This window comes from Marmota marmota, unplaced genomic scaffold (assembly GCF_001458135.2).
Source record: "Marmota marmota marmota unplaced genomic scaffold, marMar, whole genome shotgun sequence".
Lineage (NCBI taxonomy): Eukaryota > Metazoa > Chordata > Mammalia > Rodentia > Sciuridae > Marmota > Marmota marmota.
This window is the reverse complement of record NW_026000005.1, coordinates 481,104-498,111: the sequence shown is the minus strand read 5'-3', so window position 1 is coordinate 498,111 and position 17,008 is coordinate 481,104. Positions and strand designations below refer to the sequence as shown.

General features: G+C 37.3%; 1 protein-coding gene and 1 pseudogene across 2 annotated transcripts in view; one reads left to right on the top strand and one right to left on the bottom strand.

Annotated features, from left to right (window-relative positions):
• Pde11a (phosphodiesterase 11A) overlaps window positions 1-17,008 on the top strand; it is a 381,408-nt gene that overhangs the window by 16,669 nt on the left and 347,731 nt on the right. The gene's annotated exons all lie outside the window — the stretch shown is intronic.
• On the bottom strand, window positions 13,071-13,852 carry LOC107138332 (annotated as a pseudogene).

Sequence of the window (17,008 nt, the reverse complement as noted above, 5' to 3'; positions counted from 1 at the left end):
CTTAGTGCAGGCTTCCTGATAAATGCGGAGCTCTCCTCTAGGATAGCTTTTTTCCCTGAGCCTCTGCACCTTCAAGAGTGTGCTTCTAGGGCTATCCCCAACATTTAAGTGCCGCAGTCTGGCTGGGCACAAAATCACGAGCCACCACACAGCTTGTAGATTCAAACAGCAACTCTTTATTCCCGAACTCACACCAGCCGTATACAGACACGTTCTGGGGAAATCCACGTTCTCTGCCCAAATCCACGTTCTCTGCCCAAATTCACCTCCACTGGGCTTCTATCTCCAAAATATACTGTCTGAATCCCGTGAGAACTCAAGGGGAACTCAGGCAGCAGGATACGCCCTATTCCCAGCAGGAATAATCTTAAACCTTAAACCTGGAACCTAAACTGGGAACGCCCTAAACCCGATTATGTTAAACCGGGAACACCCTAATCCGCCCTGGTCCTTGAGCAAGGTCAACTACATTCAATGTCACTGCAAAATGTCAGCAACATGGGGTACACTGGCAAGGAAATTGTCATACCTACTTGGCTAATGGCTCCCAGCATTTAAGTCCAATCAGCAAATAACGGGGTGGGAGAGACAGAGATGAGCAAAAGAAATGCGAGGTTTCTATGGGCCAAGTCGGAAATGACACATATTTCCTGCTCAGATTTTGTTTTGTCTTTCTAGATCTGAAGCACAGGCATGTGTTCATACCTAACTGCAGTGTGGTTTCACCATGTCCTAGTCCCATGCAGTCACTGCATTCTGCTCAAAGGCTAGGGGCTTCAGTGGTGAAATGGCCTCTCCAGCAGGTCCTCATGGTTTTTACCTACAATAAGATTTGAGAGAGAAACCAGTGAGGATTTAGGAGAGGGATTGGAAAGGTACAGGGAAAAGATTCTTACCTTTTTCCCACATTGTTGAGAATGCAATGGAGACTGGGACTTGAAAGCAGGAAATTTGGTAAGGAGATTGTTACCTTTAAGCTTAAATGTCTGAGGTTACAAGGTCAAGGGTTGGGATCAGACCTGGACACATAATTTGTGGCATCCAGGAAAAATGGGACAAGGAAGTCAAGCTCTTCTTCTCCCAGATATTACCCTCAGGTCAGTCCCCCAACACATGATAGATGGACAGTCCCAAAAGTATCACAGCCTCTGTGCCAAAATGAGCGTGTTACCTGGAACAAGATGGGAAAGAGCCCTTATAGTATCTAATACTGAACATGCCAGAGTGCTGCCAGCCAGGGGTAGGGACAACCAGGGCTTGACCCTTGTCTAAAACACAGAAGGGCTCCTGATCCTTCCCATACCAGACCCAGACTCCAGCTGGGGTTGGAAGGCAACAGTAGAATTCAGGCCTCTCTGTCAACCTGACCCTATTGCAGTCCTGAGTAGAATGAGAAAGGGTCCTGGGGTCGGTGTGGGGTGCCAGAGGCTGAGAACCTATTAGGAGGCTGAGCTATATATGAACCCTTGAGGCATTCCCCATCAAACTTAATGTTCAAAGCATAAAATCAAAAATAAAATTATTATGCATTTCAAGACAATGACTATAAAGCATTAAACTTCAAGGTGGGGGGCCCTATTTAGCATGGGACCCTGTCTAACTGCATTGGATATAGGTTCAAAAAGGTAACCTGGGATGGAGCCTACACTATGACTTTAATTGTAAGAATGAATAATAAGAATAGAAGCTCATTTTTTTTTTCTACTTACTCCCACAATACTTTACCCATACAACTCCTATTTATTCTACTTTTGGTCATTTAATTTTGTCTCACCTGTCTTTCCATTGAACAGTGAGCTCCTAAGGGTATATAGCTTTCTTGGCTTTAGGCACTCTGTGTGTGGCATCGCGCCTAGCACATGGTAATTTAGTATTCGGTAAATTTGTTGTATTAGCTGGGTACAATGGCACACATTTATAATCCTAGTGTCTCAGGAGACCATCCTTAGCAATTTAGTGAGACCCTCAGCAACTTAATGAGATCCTGTCTCAAAATAAAAAGTAAAAAGGACTGAGGATATAGCTTAATGGAAAAGCACTCCTAAGTTCAATCTCTAGTACCAAATAAACTAAAAAATAAATACATGTGATATAAATATATATGGGAAAGGAATGTAATTGAGAATTTGGTTCCAGGGCAAGTAGCTTAAGTACCAGTGCTGTACTAAGTTCCAAGATGAGGGTAGGACTAGGGATTTAGCTAGTAATCCTGAGCTAGGCCTCTTACAGGCCAAGGGTCTTTTCATTTTCTCTTAAATAGGGGTGTGTGGATATGGAATCATGTATGGATCATTTTCTAGTCTGTGAATGTTGGAGAGACGCAGGCACAGGGAACCAAGCAATTCATCTTTTACCAGAAGACAAGGGGAATTCTCAGGGAGAATGAGAGCAGGAGAGGGAGGCATCAGCTAGACTCTCATATAACTGGGCTGGGGATTTGGGAAAATAGTAATGTAGTTAACAGCGGCTTTGGAACAAAGGAGGCAGATTCTGTTTTTTCATGTTTATTTAAATGACAGTGGTGCTATCTTTTAGGCAAGGCAGAATGATTCGCTAGGGAGTGTTAAAGGTCATGCTGGGAGCTCTCCTGTGTGGGGTGGAAACTTAAGGCGGGTTCATGCATACACAGAGCCCAGAATCTAGCCTTTGATGATAGCAGATGCTCTGCTACTGCCACCACCCCCATTTTCCAAAGGTATTTATGTTTCTTTAGGCTGTGCTTGTTTCTGGGAAGCATCCTCCAAGATTATCAGATTTTCTTTTGGTCTTATAGTATTTTTTTTAGAATATCTATATTACCTGTAAGAAGTATGCAGTTCTTCTAAAATCACCAGTCACCAGTTTTGTTAAACAGCTAAATAGTGTATCCAAAGACACCGATCACAATAGATGATGTTCCAAACCTAGGGCCTCCATAACAACAGAGCCTCCACAAGACATTTGCCTGGCATGATCCAGAGTTCTCCCCTTTTCTTTTGTCTTCCGGCAGTGCCTCTCTTCCCTCTGTTTCTTTGTCTGGTGCTTTCCCTTTCTCCTTTGCTGACATCTCACATCTGTTCCATTTGGGTAATAGCTTCCCCTCCCTCCTCCATTCCCCCTGGCTCCTCTCCCTTTCCTGTTCTTCCTCCCCTCCTATCCTTCATCTTTCTTCTCTTTCCCCTCATTCCCTTTTCTCTTTTCCTCATCCTCTTCTTGCCCTGACTGACTTTAATATAAAACCAATATTTCATGAAAGTAAGATTTCATTTCTAGTTTTTAATTTTAAAATTAAAATTTGAAATCTCATAGGCCTCCCTCAGAAAACAACTAGGTTTCGTTTTCACTGCCATGTGGCCTATGATTGTATTCTTTTCAATTTTAAAATCAGATACATGAAATATTTGTTTTTCTTCTTTAAATACACAGAGTTTAATTACATTTTAAACTGTTACCCATGTGGCCCTTGATTGTAATTTATTTCCTGTGGGTCAATGCCTTGTAATATAAAAAGGACCTTGCCCCTCAAGAACATTCTAAGTAGAACAAGTGACAGGGAAATTGGTATTTAAACACTTGTATACAACATCCGGGCTTTTATTAAAATGAGAACAATGATAAATATTCTTTCTTTAGTGTATCTCTTAGCCTGGTGCCCACCAGGAACTCTTAGCAACAGCAACATAGAAGCTACCATGCCAGCATTTCTCAGGCTCATTGATTGTTTGAGGTCTTGTCTCTGGTAACCTAAAGTTCCTGATGGTGAATGTCCCCTGCAGGGGCTTTTATTTATTTTTTCCTTTTTGTACACAAAAAGAAATATTTTCCATCTTCCTGAATCCACCAGGAAGCATGTGGGATTTAATCACATCTATTATTATATTTTTTCTTCATCAATGTTTTAAAGTTCAGAAACTTGCTTATTCATTTTTAAAATTTAGCCAAAGAACTTGCTGGTGCCCTTCTGTGACAATCCATCAAAAGGAAAGCCAGCCAAACTTTAGAAGCTGGGTAGCTGTTTCTTAAAGCTGACATTTTCTCTTGACTGAAAAATACTTTCAACCTTAACATCTATATCTTTTTTCATTATTTCTACCAGAATGCAATCCCTGGGCTGTGTGTGGAAGTGTATTTACTTTTTGTCACTCCAGCTTTATGGGAGGTATTTGTTTTCTTCCGTGATAAAGGAATCTGTTCATTATGAAGGCACTTTTAATTTTCAAATTTTTTTCTATAAATGTGCAAAATTTAAAAATAGGTCAGTTTTTTAACATTTGAAATAGGAAAACTTGAATAAAATAAAAATAAAGTAAAATAGTAATATAATTATTAGTGTTACAAAAGAAATACTATTTCTATCCTCTTTGTAGAAATTCCATCTATAAATTCTTTAGCACTGGCTAAAGAATTTGAAACTAAAAGTAATGCTTCTTATATTTGAATATTGCTTTGTGTCTTGCAGTTGTGTAGAATTATCTCATCTGATCTTTCTAATCAGATGGAAAGAAAGGTGAAGTGAGTGTTATTCTTCCCCTGTTATAGATTAGGAAGCAAGTGTGGAGAAGTTTAGGCCTTTTCCTGAGGCCACAAGGCCATAGGGTCAGTTAAGATTCTGTGTTTCTTCCCAACTCTTGGGCTTTGGGAGGAGCTAATGTATAACTTCTCTTTTCTCTTCCTGATACAACTGAATTGAGAACTAAGAAGAGTAATGTGCCTTAGTCTATTTTTTGTTGTTATCACAAAATACTTGAAACTAGGTCGTTTATAAATAATACAGATTTATTATTTATTATTTATAAATAATACATTAGCTCCAAGTTTCATGGGCTAGGAAGTCCAAGAGCATGGTGAGGGTATCTGGTGAGGTATCTTGCCCCATCATAGTATGGTGGAGGGTATCATATGATGAGATAGAGCAAGTATGCTAACTCAGGTCTGTCTTCCTCTTCTTATTTATAAAGCCACTAATGCCATCATAAGGGTCCCACCCTCATGACTTAAACTAATCCTAATTATCTCCCATAGGCCCCACCTCCAAGTACCATTAACATATGATTTTGGGATTAAGTTTTCAACGTAAGAATTTTTGAGAAACAGATTCAAACCATAGTAGAATATGTATGTGACACCAGAATACCACTTTTGAAGCACTTATACCACTTATGAAGCAGCTACTGGAGTGTGGGCTCATATTTACAGACATTTATAATATTTGATTCCAGAATTAGATAAGTCTACTTTCCCAGGTATAGACAAAGCTGGAGCCCACAGTTCTCCCCACATAAGTAGCCCATACCTTTGAAAAGTTACAGTATTGTAGAACAGAGCAGAAAGCCTGCTTCTTGTGGACAGCCTGACTTCTGAAGAGAAAGGGAAGAAGGGGCTGGGCTTGTGTAGTTTTCCTAAGCCCCCTAATCAAGCAACTCACCTATTTCCCAGGGGAGAAGCAAGGAGCGGGTCCAAAGGCCTGAGATTGCGGGAAATCTCTCCTCATGGAATTCAGAGAAGGGAGATAAGTTGTTTCTCTTCCCACATATGTTACGCCTTCTGTCAAACAGATTGTTATCTCTGAAACACGGAGAGAACTTTCACCACCCACTCCGCAACAATCTCCTGCTCCATCTTTTCTTCCTCATCCTCAGTTGCCAGAAACCAGAGCATTATCTTTGGTTCTTTCCTTTTATTCATCGACCACATAAGACTTATCAGAAAGTTCTTTTGATTTGCTCTTTCAACAGATTTGCTCTTTAAAATCTTCCATTTTTTTCTGTACCTCCACTGTCCCAGCTATGTCCAAGTCACTTTCATCTTTCACCTCACTATTGTGACTACTTGTTAAAAGTAGAAGGCTGGTGAGCAAGAGGAACACACATGTGGGCTGTCCTGTACTTAATACCTAAGGAAATGTGGGCAGGTTACTTGCTCTCTGTGGACCTTAGAATCTTCATATACAACACGGGAGGGCTAGAAAAAAATGAATTAGAAGACTCTTCCAGCGCTAAAATTCCACAAACAGAGAAGCCTGACAAAGTAATTCTGCCCAAGAGTTTTAAATTAGTAGCTTTGTAGATAGTTAATACTTGGTGTTGACGAGTCTGAAGTCTGAGCTGCTTGTAGTATTATCAATAGCTGCTCTCGAATGCTACTTGAGAGGTTCAGGGCTGCCTTTTTTTTTTTTTTCTCTTTTTGTGCCAGGGATTGAATACAGGGGTGTTTAGCCACTAAGCCATGCCCCTAGCACTATTTATTTATTTTTATTTTAAAGGAAGTTAGTCTTTTTAAAAAATTTTTATTTATTTATTTTTTATGTGGTGCTGAGGATCGAACCCAGTGCCTCACATGTGCTAGGCAAGCTCTCTACCACTGAGCCACACCCAGCCCCCTTTTTATTTTTTTATTTTGAGACAGAGTCTCAATAAATTCCTTGGGGCCTCACTAAGTTTCTGAGGCTGGCTTTGAACTCACGATCCTCCTGCCTCAGCCTCCTGAGTTGCTGGATGTACCATCATGTCCTGCCAGGGCTGCCTTCTGACTGAAAGTGTAGATGAGGTGACTTGTAACAAAGCTGTCATTGTATAGCAACATGTAGTCTTCATATACCTTTGGGATAGCTGGTGATAAGACATTCCTTGGTAATGCCTTTGGGTGATATCTTTAAGAAAGAAATGACTTGGATTCAAGTTTGCTTCTGGGAGAAGAACTCATATCAACTGCAGTAGAGAATATAGCCAACTACTACATCACAGGATTTATGTATCATTGTGCTTTATGCCTCTGAATCAAAAATCAAAGGATGTTTTCCTACATAATCATTGCCATCTAAGAACATAAATAAGTCCACAAGAACAAGATAGGCCCTCCATATTGGAGCAGTGGGTGAACAACCTCTTCCCTGAATTAGCAACCTCATAGCCCATAGTTCTATTACAGCTTAATTCTCCTCAATATTTCTGCCTTTTCCATCCGTAAAAATTTCCAAATATCTCCAAGATCCCATCCATAGAGAACAAGTTACTTAGCAGTTAACCATTAAAATAAATAAATCGACCACTTGGTAAGAGCAAGAGTGGGATGGGTTCATTGATTGAGAAGAAGAAAGCTACAAGGGAACCCATGATGAACAGACTAGCTTGGCTATGTCAAAAGCATACCATATGTAAGCCGGGGGGGCCCAACTTGAAAGAGGCAGTCCGTGGCCTTCCTCGGCTAGATATCATCTGACTTTCTAATTCTATATTATCATTCTGAAGTTCAATCAAGAACCCTAAATAGAAAGGAAACATTGATGACTATATTACAGAGGTCAACTACCTTCTCAACATTACATTTCTATAAGTTAGATAATTTACTCCAGGACTATTCCATATTGTAAAATTTATAATAAAATCTCCCCAAAATACCTCTCGAGTGAACTAAATTTAACATTATAATGGCACAAGAAATGAATTCTACTAAGTCTTCATGTTTATATTTTACAGGCTTTAAAGAATCAACAGCTAATTTTTTTATTAACAAACAGAGAACTCATATCAATTGGACTAACCAAACCAAAGAAAAATTAATAGAGATAGCTAACATTTATTGAATATATCTTATATGCTAGGTACTGTGTTAAGATGTACTTGTTTCATTTAATTCTCACAAAGTTCTATGAGATTCATAACATTACTTTTCCCCATTTTACATGTGAGGAAGCTGGTCTCTCATACATTGAGTAACTTGCCCAAGTTATACAGCTAATATCTGGTAGAGTCCTGGATACAAACCCAGGTTGTCTGTTTTGAGTCTACATTTTTACTACTGTGGGAGAAATTAAGGTTTATATTTGGGTTCTGCTCATACTTCAAGGCAGTATTCCTCTCTGTATAAGAAGGCAGTTCCTTGACAGAATATGAAGTTTATGAATATGTTCGAAAGCCTTCCAGAAGCTGTTTCATCAATTCATATCCATTGAAAATGGTAATTGATTATTTACATGCAAAGATTCCAACAATTACATCAAGTATGGATAATTTGAGACAAGGTGACTTAGGAAACTACACATCTTGCAATAATTAATGGGTGATACATTAATGCCTGTGAAGGCAAAATAATTGTAGTAGTAGAAATAAGGAGCTTATCATGTACCATGTATTATTTTAAGCACTTGTATTCAACTCATATATTCCTCATAGCAATCTTATGAACACAGTCTATTATTAACCCAATATGGTTGAAGAAACTGAGGCATGGATGGGTTAAGTAATTTCCTCAAGGTCACACAATTATTAAGATGGAGAGCCAATGTTTGATCCCAGATTGTGGGAGCCATATTTTGTGATCATAAGCATCATGACCTGCTGACTGTTGTGGTGTGTATAAACAATGAGCAAGGATCACAATGCTTTTTACCAAAGCTGTGAGAAACTTTAACAAGGGCTAAACTATAATTTCTTAGAGAAGCTGTGTAGTGAGTGTGTGACATAGTTTCTTTACACATGAAAAGCTTTCATTTTTTTTTCATCCCAACTGGTCCATACTGTATGAGCACCTGCTGGGGAAGGAGTACATTCATGGGAATTAACTGGATGAAAATATTATGAGGTTCTGCACCACATGTTAGAGGCAGGAGAGTTTTCAAAGCAGAGTTAAGATTTTTTTGTAGATGCTCTTTGTAGATCTTATAATTGTGTATATACATTGTAAAGCAAGAGCTGGACATATTGCCCCAGAGAAAACCTAAAGCTCTGGTATGTATAAGCAAGCAATGTATTCTATTCTCTTTATTGTAAAACTTTTTCAAAACTATAAGTGAACACTCAGTAGGGCACTAAAGCCAAATCAGAGGTCCATTCTTCCAATGGCTCTTTGTTGTTTAGCTAGAGGGAATGTATTTTGGATGCATTGAAGCCTTAGCCTTGCATCATTTTGATTGCTGGGGGTAGATACCCACTAAAGCAATCAAAAAATACCAAGTGGGTTAGGGCAACATATCAGAATTAACATCTTAGGAAATCAAGAAAGGAAGGAAATTGATGAGCCTTGTGGGGTCAGGATATGGAAAATAGAGAGTTTGTAATTCTCCTAGTCTAATTCCTGTTCTGTATTTTGAATGTGGTATATTTATGTAGTAGCACTTTATGAGTACTTGAGCTTATATATCCCAATTTTTCCTGACTGTTGTAAAAGGTGGTAAAAGAAGTTAAATGGCCCAGAATTTTGGAGCTAAAGTAGCAAAGATGGAACAGGGAATTCAAACTTCTTAGCATCACATGCAGTATCTTTTTTTTTTTGAACTAGAGATTGAACCCAGGGGCACTAAGCCACATCTCAGTCCTTCTTTTCTTTTTTCCTCAGTCCTTTTTATTTTGAGACAGGGTTTTGCTAAGTTGTGTGGCCCCTTGCTAAGTTGCTCATGCTGGCCTCAAACTTGTAATCCTCCCACCTTAACCTCCCTAGTTGCTGGGATTACAGGTGTGTGCCACTGTGCCCAACACATGCAGTATCTTTTGTACCTCCCAGGAACTTCATATGATATCATGATTATGATAGGTTTAATTTAAGAGATTACATAAGGAAATCACACATGCACACACATGCACACACATGCACGCACACCCCTATGCTTTTGGAACAAAGTATCACAATTCTAGCTTCATTTTATCAAAATCATATCATTTCTATGAAATGGACTGCACTTGGGCAAAGATATTTGTAATATCTTTGATATCTTTGATATGCCTGATCTTCAAGCTTTCAGGGGGATACTTGATTTCTTCTGTGTTTCCCTTTGGCGGAAGTCAAGCTTTGCTAATACATTTAATCACAGACTAGAAAAAACAAAGTGACCTAGTGTTGAACTGGCTAACAAGAATGACAAACAGTACTAACTTCTCTCTGTTTTAGTACATTAGGTTGAACATAAACTACTGTTTGTCACCATTCAGCAGGTCTCTTTGTAGGTTTTGAGCTATTTAACATCAATATGTGTAAAGGCCCTGCACACAAATTGCTGACTCTAAGGTAGCATGATAAGGTGAAGAGGCCAAGCTTTAGACTCAAGCACTTATGAGTTAGCATCCTGGTGTAATTAGTGGTAAATTGCTTCATTAGACAAGTTATGGAGCTCCTCCTTAGCCTCAGGTTTCTCATGTGTATAATGGGGCCAAAAATACCCACTTTGTATGGCTGTTGTGAATATTCTGTGTACGTAAAACACTGCCATAGATATCTGGTTACATGGTAGGCCATGATTCCTATTATCTGAGGAATCATTAAGTTCCATAATTACCTCAATTCCTTTACAAGTTAAACTGATCACAAGGTTCATTTAGTTCTTATTTTAAAGGCTAGCTGTGCTGGAATAATTGGTATGATGCAAGAGCAAAGTCACGAAAGGTTTCTCATAGAATGTTTATCACATAAAATTGATTAGCCATACAGTAATATCTTCCAATATGCATACAATTTTATTAATTTTTGATTAGCTACCTACACTTTCACATTGGAGATATAGATAGAAAGTTCTGTGTTAAACTTTTTATAATATAGACAACATAGTTAACTAGAACTGATTTTATTTAATTATATGTGTCTTTAGAATTATTGATAGAAACTTTATGTGGTGTGTGTGTAGCCAGCTGAGGCTGTTTAAGGGAATAGCCATGTTAATAATTGTCCCCTCTCCTTACACAAGAAATAATGCTTACCACCTAGACCTCCGTAGAAACAGAGATAAGGAACATTAATATTTATACAGTTCCTTTAAATTATTTTTGAAAAAAAAAATGAAAAAGCCTTTAGGTGGGAAAATTACTTTTGTATGATCACCTAAACTTTTGGACAGATAATAAATACAGGTCTTCTCAGAAATTTATGCTTAAGACAGTTCTTTTAATCACAGGCAGGTTCATCTAACTGCCTGTGACACCTAGAAGAATAGTGCTTGAAATATTATCTTTCATGGAGAAAAAGAGACGGCAGTTGTGAAACTGGTCAGACAGTACTTCAAATTGGGAATTAAGACCCTTTGTCATCCCTCATACAAAGTATTGTGGAAAGCTGGAAAATTAGTCATGTGGACTTCAAATAAATATTGGCTTCTCTCATTTTTGAAAAAAACATTTTTTTCTTTGAAGATAGTTTATTTTAGTTTTTATCCAGTTAAAGGTTAATACTCTTTTCATTGTACGTTGCTTTTAAAAAATTATAAACTGTATCATATATCCTAGAGGGAGATTAAAATATATAGCATAAAGAATAACAATAAAATGGACATCCTTCTATTCACACCAGATTAAAATGTAAGACATTGCCTTTACCACTGAAATTTTCTGCTGTCCCTCCTGACCCCACCCCTTTGATTGACATGCTGAGTATGGTGCGATTATTCTCTTGCTTTTCCCCACCTATGGTTTTGTCACTTATCCATGTTTTCCTATGAAATATGTAATTTCACTTTGCCTGATTTTATACTTTGTGTAAAATGAAATTATTCTGTGTACTCATCTGTTTCTTTTTCTCCCTAACATTGTTTTTCAGATTAATTCTTGTTGAAATGCTCAGCAATAATTTCTGTTGCCGCAAAATGTTCCTTCTTCTATCACACTTTATCCTTTCTACTATTGATAGACTTTTGAGTTATTTCTAGGTTTTTTTGTTACTATAAATAATGCTGCTATGAACAATTTGGAAATATCTATTGGTTTACCTGTGTGGTAGGCTGAATAATGGCTGCCCAAAGATTAGCTGTCCACATGCTAATCCGTAGAACCTGTAAAAATGTTACCATATTTGGTAAGGGGGATATTGAAGATTAAGCTAAGGATCTTGAAATGATGAAATTATCCTGGAATATTTGCATGTGTCCAATGAGGGCACAGAGTTTCATATAACAAGGAGGTGTGTGTGTGTGGCGGGGGTGTCAGAATTAGAGAGAGAACCCAAAAGATGCTGCTACCCTGGTTTGAAGCACACTGAAGATGGAGACTTGAACCATGAACCAAGAAATGTAGGTGACAGATAGCAGCTAGAAAGAGCGAGGAAATGGACTTTTCTCCAGAGCCTTCAGAAAGAACAAAGCTCTGCCAACTTTCATTTGTTTTTATTTTAAGCTACTAAATTTTTTAGTAATTTGCTAAAGCACCAATAGGAAACATATAAACTTGTGTAAGACTTTCTTTGTCATTACATATGTAGGAGTACAATTATTGGGTCAAGGTATAGGCACATTATCAAATTTACTAGTTAATGACAAAGTGTTTTCCAAAATAGCTGTACCAATTATACTCTTTCTAGCAACATGTACTAATTCCTGTTGCTCTGTATTCTTGCTAACAGTTTATACTGTCATATTTTAAAACTTACTGGTGTGTTGAAAATGGTATTTCATTGTGGTTTAAATTTAAATTTGCATTTTCCTGATCATTTAAGAACTCAGTCATCCAGTGTCCCCCGAGGAGATGGTGATAAGATCAGGGCAATTTATCCGAATTACAAAAAGAGCAATACCTGACGACTTCATAAAATTTCTTTTCAAGCTCACATAAATTTTCCCAGTATAAAAAGACTCTTCAGAAATGTGTGATAACATCAACATTAAATGGTAAAATCAACTTTGAAAAATTAGGGAGTTATTTTCTAATGTTACCTCTAAGTTGTTTTTTCTTTCCTTTTCTTTTCAGTTTGTTAAAAAACATGATGGGAGGGGGGCTGGGGTTGTGGCTCAGCAGTAGAACACTTGCCTAGCACATGCGAGGCCCTGGGTTTGATACTCAGCACCACATAAAAATAAATAAATAAAGGTATTGTGTCCAGCTACTACTAAACAATAAATAAATATTTAAAAAAAAACATGATGTGGAGTATGTTGAAAGAGGTGGAGAAAAAGGAGTTTCCAACTGATGGATGCAACATATTTGAAAATACAGAAGTACATAAAGGAAAACTTTAAGTGAAAGAATGTAGGGGTCTTTTCATAAGATGATAAGATGAGCAGTTTTTGCATCAGTCTGTCCTATGACAGAGAGGTGTTCCTAAAGAATGCTTGTTTACAGAATCTTAAGTAGGATGGTGTTGGCTACCTCTGTTAAGTAATAAATTGTACTAAACCTGTTTTATAAGTCTATGTGATTTTCTAAGAGTTAACTGACTCTATCATTTACGTATATAATTTTCAGAATGTATTCACAATTGCTACTCTAGCTGCCATTCTAAGTCTTTTAGGGAAGTCTTTTTAGGAGTTCCCCAACAGAATTATGTTGCTATTGTCTTTTAGTTGATTTAAATATTCTACTTTTTGTCAAATATATTAATTAATTTCCCTTTAAGAGTTTTGATAATCCCATTTTCATCAAAAATCCATGCAACTGAACATGACTTTGACATCTGATGATAAAACCAGGTTGACGGATAACCTCCTGTAGTACATTACCTACACACAATGTGAAAATATGAACACAGGGATGTTGTGCTTTGGAGTTTATCAAATAAATTCTCATATCCTTCTTAAACATAATGTCAGATTTTCCCACAATTTGTTTAGGTTTAGCTTGTGATAAAACTTGTTCAACAAGCAAATTATGTAGTATAGTACACCATTCTATTCAATAAGGGAAGGGCACTTCTATTATATGGTAGGAACAAGACCAATTTGAATAGCATAAATTTTTTCCTTTAGTAGAATAATTTTTCAACATTCATCTGTAACCAGTTTACACTTGCCAATAATATTTTGACTTGTTGGGCATCTTTTCTCTTTGTAGGAAAATATTCTTAGTGTCATAACTGTTATTATCATAAATACAGTAGCTCCTCCTTTGAGAAGATCACAGATAATTTATTCTACTCTTGTAGGGTTCTGCATTCAAACTGAATGTTTCTGGAATTTTGGCATCATATTCACACAATCAGAGACTCTTAACTAGTCATTTAAAATTATCCAACGTTCAATTTGATGATCTTGATCTTTTGTTGCATATTCCTCTTCAAGGTCAATGTGGAGTTGGGGAAGAAAGATTTCTTTCAGGGGCTTGTGATGGGGAAGGGAATGAGTATGGGACCAGTTAGCCCTAGCGATTCACTAGAACACTTGGTAGCAAGTATCATGCTGTTTCCAAGTTCTTTCCCAGTGGAAGGTGCCTGTTTTTCTAGCCTGGGCTCTCAGTGGCTGCACACACTGCTGTGACAAGAGGACTTGTTTTGTCATCCAAATTTATATCAACTGGTTTAAGTTTGTGGAGAACTTTTTAGAGAAACCGACATCTGGCTACTACTAGTTCTTAGTTTCCAATATTCGTCCTTTGGATAATCAAAATCCTATATTCATTCAAAATAAAGATTTTTAAATAGCAAAAAAAAAAAAAAGAAAGAAAGAAAGAAAGGAAGAAAGAAAGAAAGAAAGAAAGAAAGAAAGAAAGAAAGAAAGAAAGAAAGAAAGAAAAAATCCTATGTCACATGAGAGGTTGTGATGTTTAACACTTAGCCATGGAGAGAGTCAGAGAGTTGAAAGAGCCATCCATTTCACATATTACAACACTGCCCATCTATAATATCTGGGCAATATTTTCACTCTTTGTTCTCTGATTTTCAGATAATTTCAAGTTCCTTTGGCAGTCTGTGTAACAATTCAGTTGGATCTAATTTTTATGATAAAGAGTTTTATTGCCCAGATAAGAGCTTTAAAAGTAATAGGACCATTTAGACTTAGGCTACCTTAGACCCATTTATATCCTGCCAAAATATATAGTGCAATGGTATCAGTTTTGCACATATTTATATTATTTATGAAAATCGACCTGCTTCCATCTTGACAGCTGCCTTCTGGTATAGCTTGCTAGCTTATTTTGCTGGCAATCCAATAATACAATGACTTCTCTTTTTGGAGGGCACTCTTGAAGCTGTAGTGCTGTCCTGTATGATATTGTCATTACCAAGAGGTAACTATGCTAATTTTACTGCGTTCTAAGCTACTTTTCTTCCTATCATTTTTCTCATGTCATAATAAAAATCATTTATAATATGTAAAATAACAACCTATAACATTTTAGTGGTAGTGTGAATACACCATACTGTTGTGGGGCAACCGCTCAGAAAACACACAGAGACCAAATTTGAAACAAAGCAAAGAATTTTATTTTACTTATGTTTTCCTGGCCAGGGATGGTTCTGCCAGAGCCCAAGCGGCCATCTGATAGAAGTGCACCAGGCTGTCTGATTCCAATATTTAAGGAAGAAAACCACATCCTATGGACTCTGCAAGTTGCAAGCAAGCAGGGTACAAGGGCTTAAAAAAAGCAGTTTTAGCAGAGCAAAACCTGACAACCACATCCTGGGTTCAAGCACAGTTGTGGTTGTGCATCATGGGTTCGAGTACATTTGCAGGTGTATAAAGCAAAGAAAAAAAATTTTAAATATTTTTTAAAAAAACAGCTTATAACACAGGAACCTAAAGATGGAGTCACTATGGCTATATTAACTTATACTTGTCTGTAACTATTTCTTATATTTAACTAGAGTTTTATTGGCCTATACTTATCTGTAACTGTTTGTAACCATTTTTAACCTAAGGGCATACACTTATCACCTTACATTGTCTATATTATTGCTAACAACCTTAAATCCTATGTCTTACAGTTATGTGATTACATGATTGTACTATTATTTCTTCTATCTTACTGTTCCTTCTCTGTCTTATAACTAGGGCAGACTAAGGTAACTTAACATTACTAATTCTATAACACTTATCTTATAATCCTATTATCCTTCCTATTCCATTAATCTATATTTTCTAATCCTAATCTATAACCAATAACTTATTACTTGTATTGATTAATTCAGACCATAACAATACTATAATCAATTCCCTATTAAGTATTTAGGTATCTTTCAATTTTTCCTTATTATAAGTCCTTAGAAATGAAATTACTGTATTGAAAAGCATAGAAACTTTATTTTTTAATTTTTTTTCTTTAATTTTTATTGTTGGTTGTTCAAAACATTACATAGCTCTTGACAAATCATATTTCACACTTTGATTCAAGTGGGTTATGAACTCCCATTTTTACCCCGTATACGGATTGCAGCATCACATCAGTTACACATCCACTGTTTTACATATTGATATACTAGTGTCTGTTGTATTCTGCTGCCTTTGCTATCCTCTACTCTCCCCCCTCCCCTCCCCTCCCATCTTCTCTCTCTACCCCATCTACTGTAATTCATTTCTCCCCCTTGTTTTTTGTTTTTCCCCTTTCCCCTCACTTCCTCTTGTATGTAATTTTGTATAACCATGAGGGTCTCCTTCCATTTCCATGCAATTTCCCTTCTCTTTCCTTTTCCCTCCCACCTCTCACCCCTGTTTAATGTTAATCTTCTTCTCATGCTCTTCCTCCCAATTCTGTTCTTAGTTACTTTCCTTATATCAAAGAAAACATTTGGCATTTGTTTTTTAGGCATTGGCTAGCTTCACTTAGCATAATCTGTTCTAATGCCATCCATTTCCCTGCAAATTACATGATTTTGTCATTTTTTAATGCAGAGTAATACTCCATTGTGTATAACTGCCACATTTTTTTTATCCATTCATCTATTGAAGGGCATCTAGGTTGGTTCCACAGTCTTGCTATTGTGAATTGTGCTGCTATGAACATCGATGTAGCAGTGTCCCTGTAGCATGCTCTTTTAAGGTCTTCGGGGAATAGTCCGAGAAGGGCAATAGCTGGGTCAAATGGTGGTTCCATTCCCAGCTTTCCCAGGAATCTCCATACTGCTTTCCAAATTGGCCGCACCAATTTGCAGTCCCACCAGCAATGTACAAGTGTACCCTTTTCCCCACATCCTCGCCAGCACTTGTTGTTGTTTGACTTCATAATGGCTGCCATTCTTACTGGAGTGAGATGGTATCTTAGGGTGGTTTTGATTTGCATTTCTCTGACTGCTAGAGATGGTGAGCATTTTTTCATGTACTTATTGATTGATTGTATGTCCTCCTCTGAGAAGTGTCTGTTCAGGTCCTTGGCCCATTTGTTGATTGGGTTATTCATTTTCTTGTGGT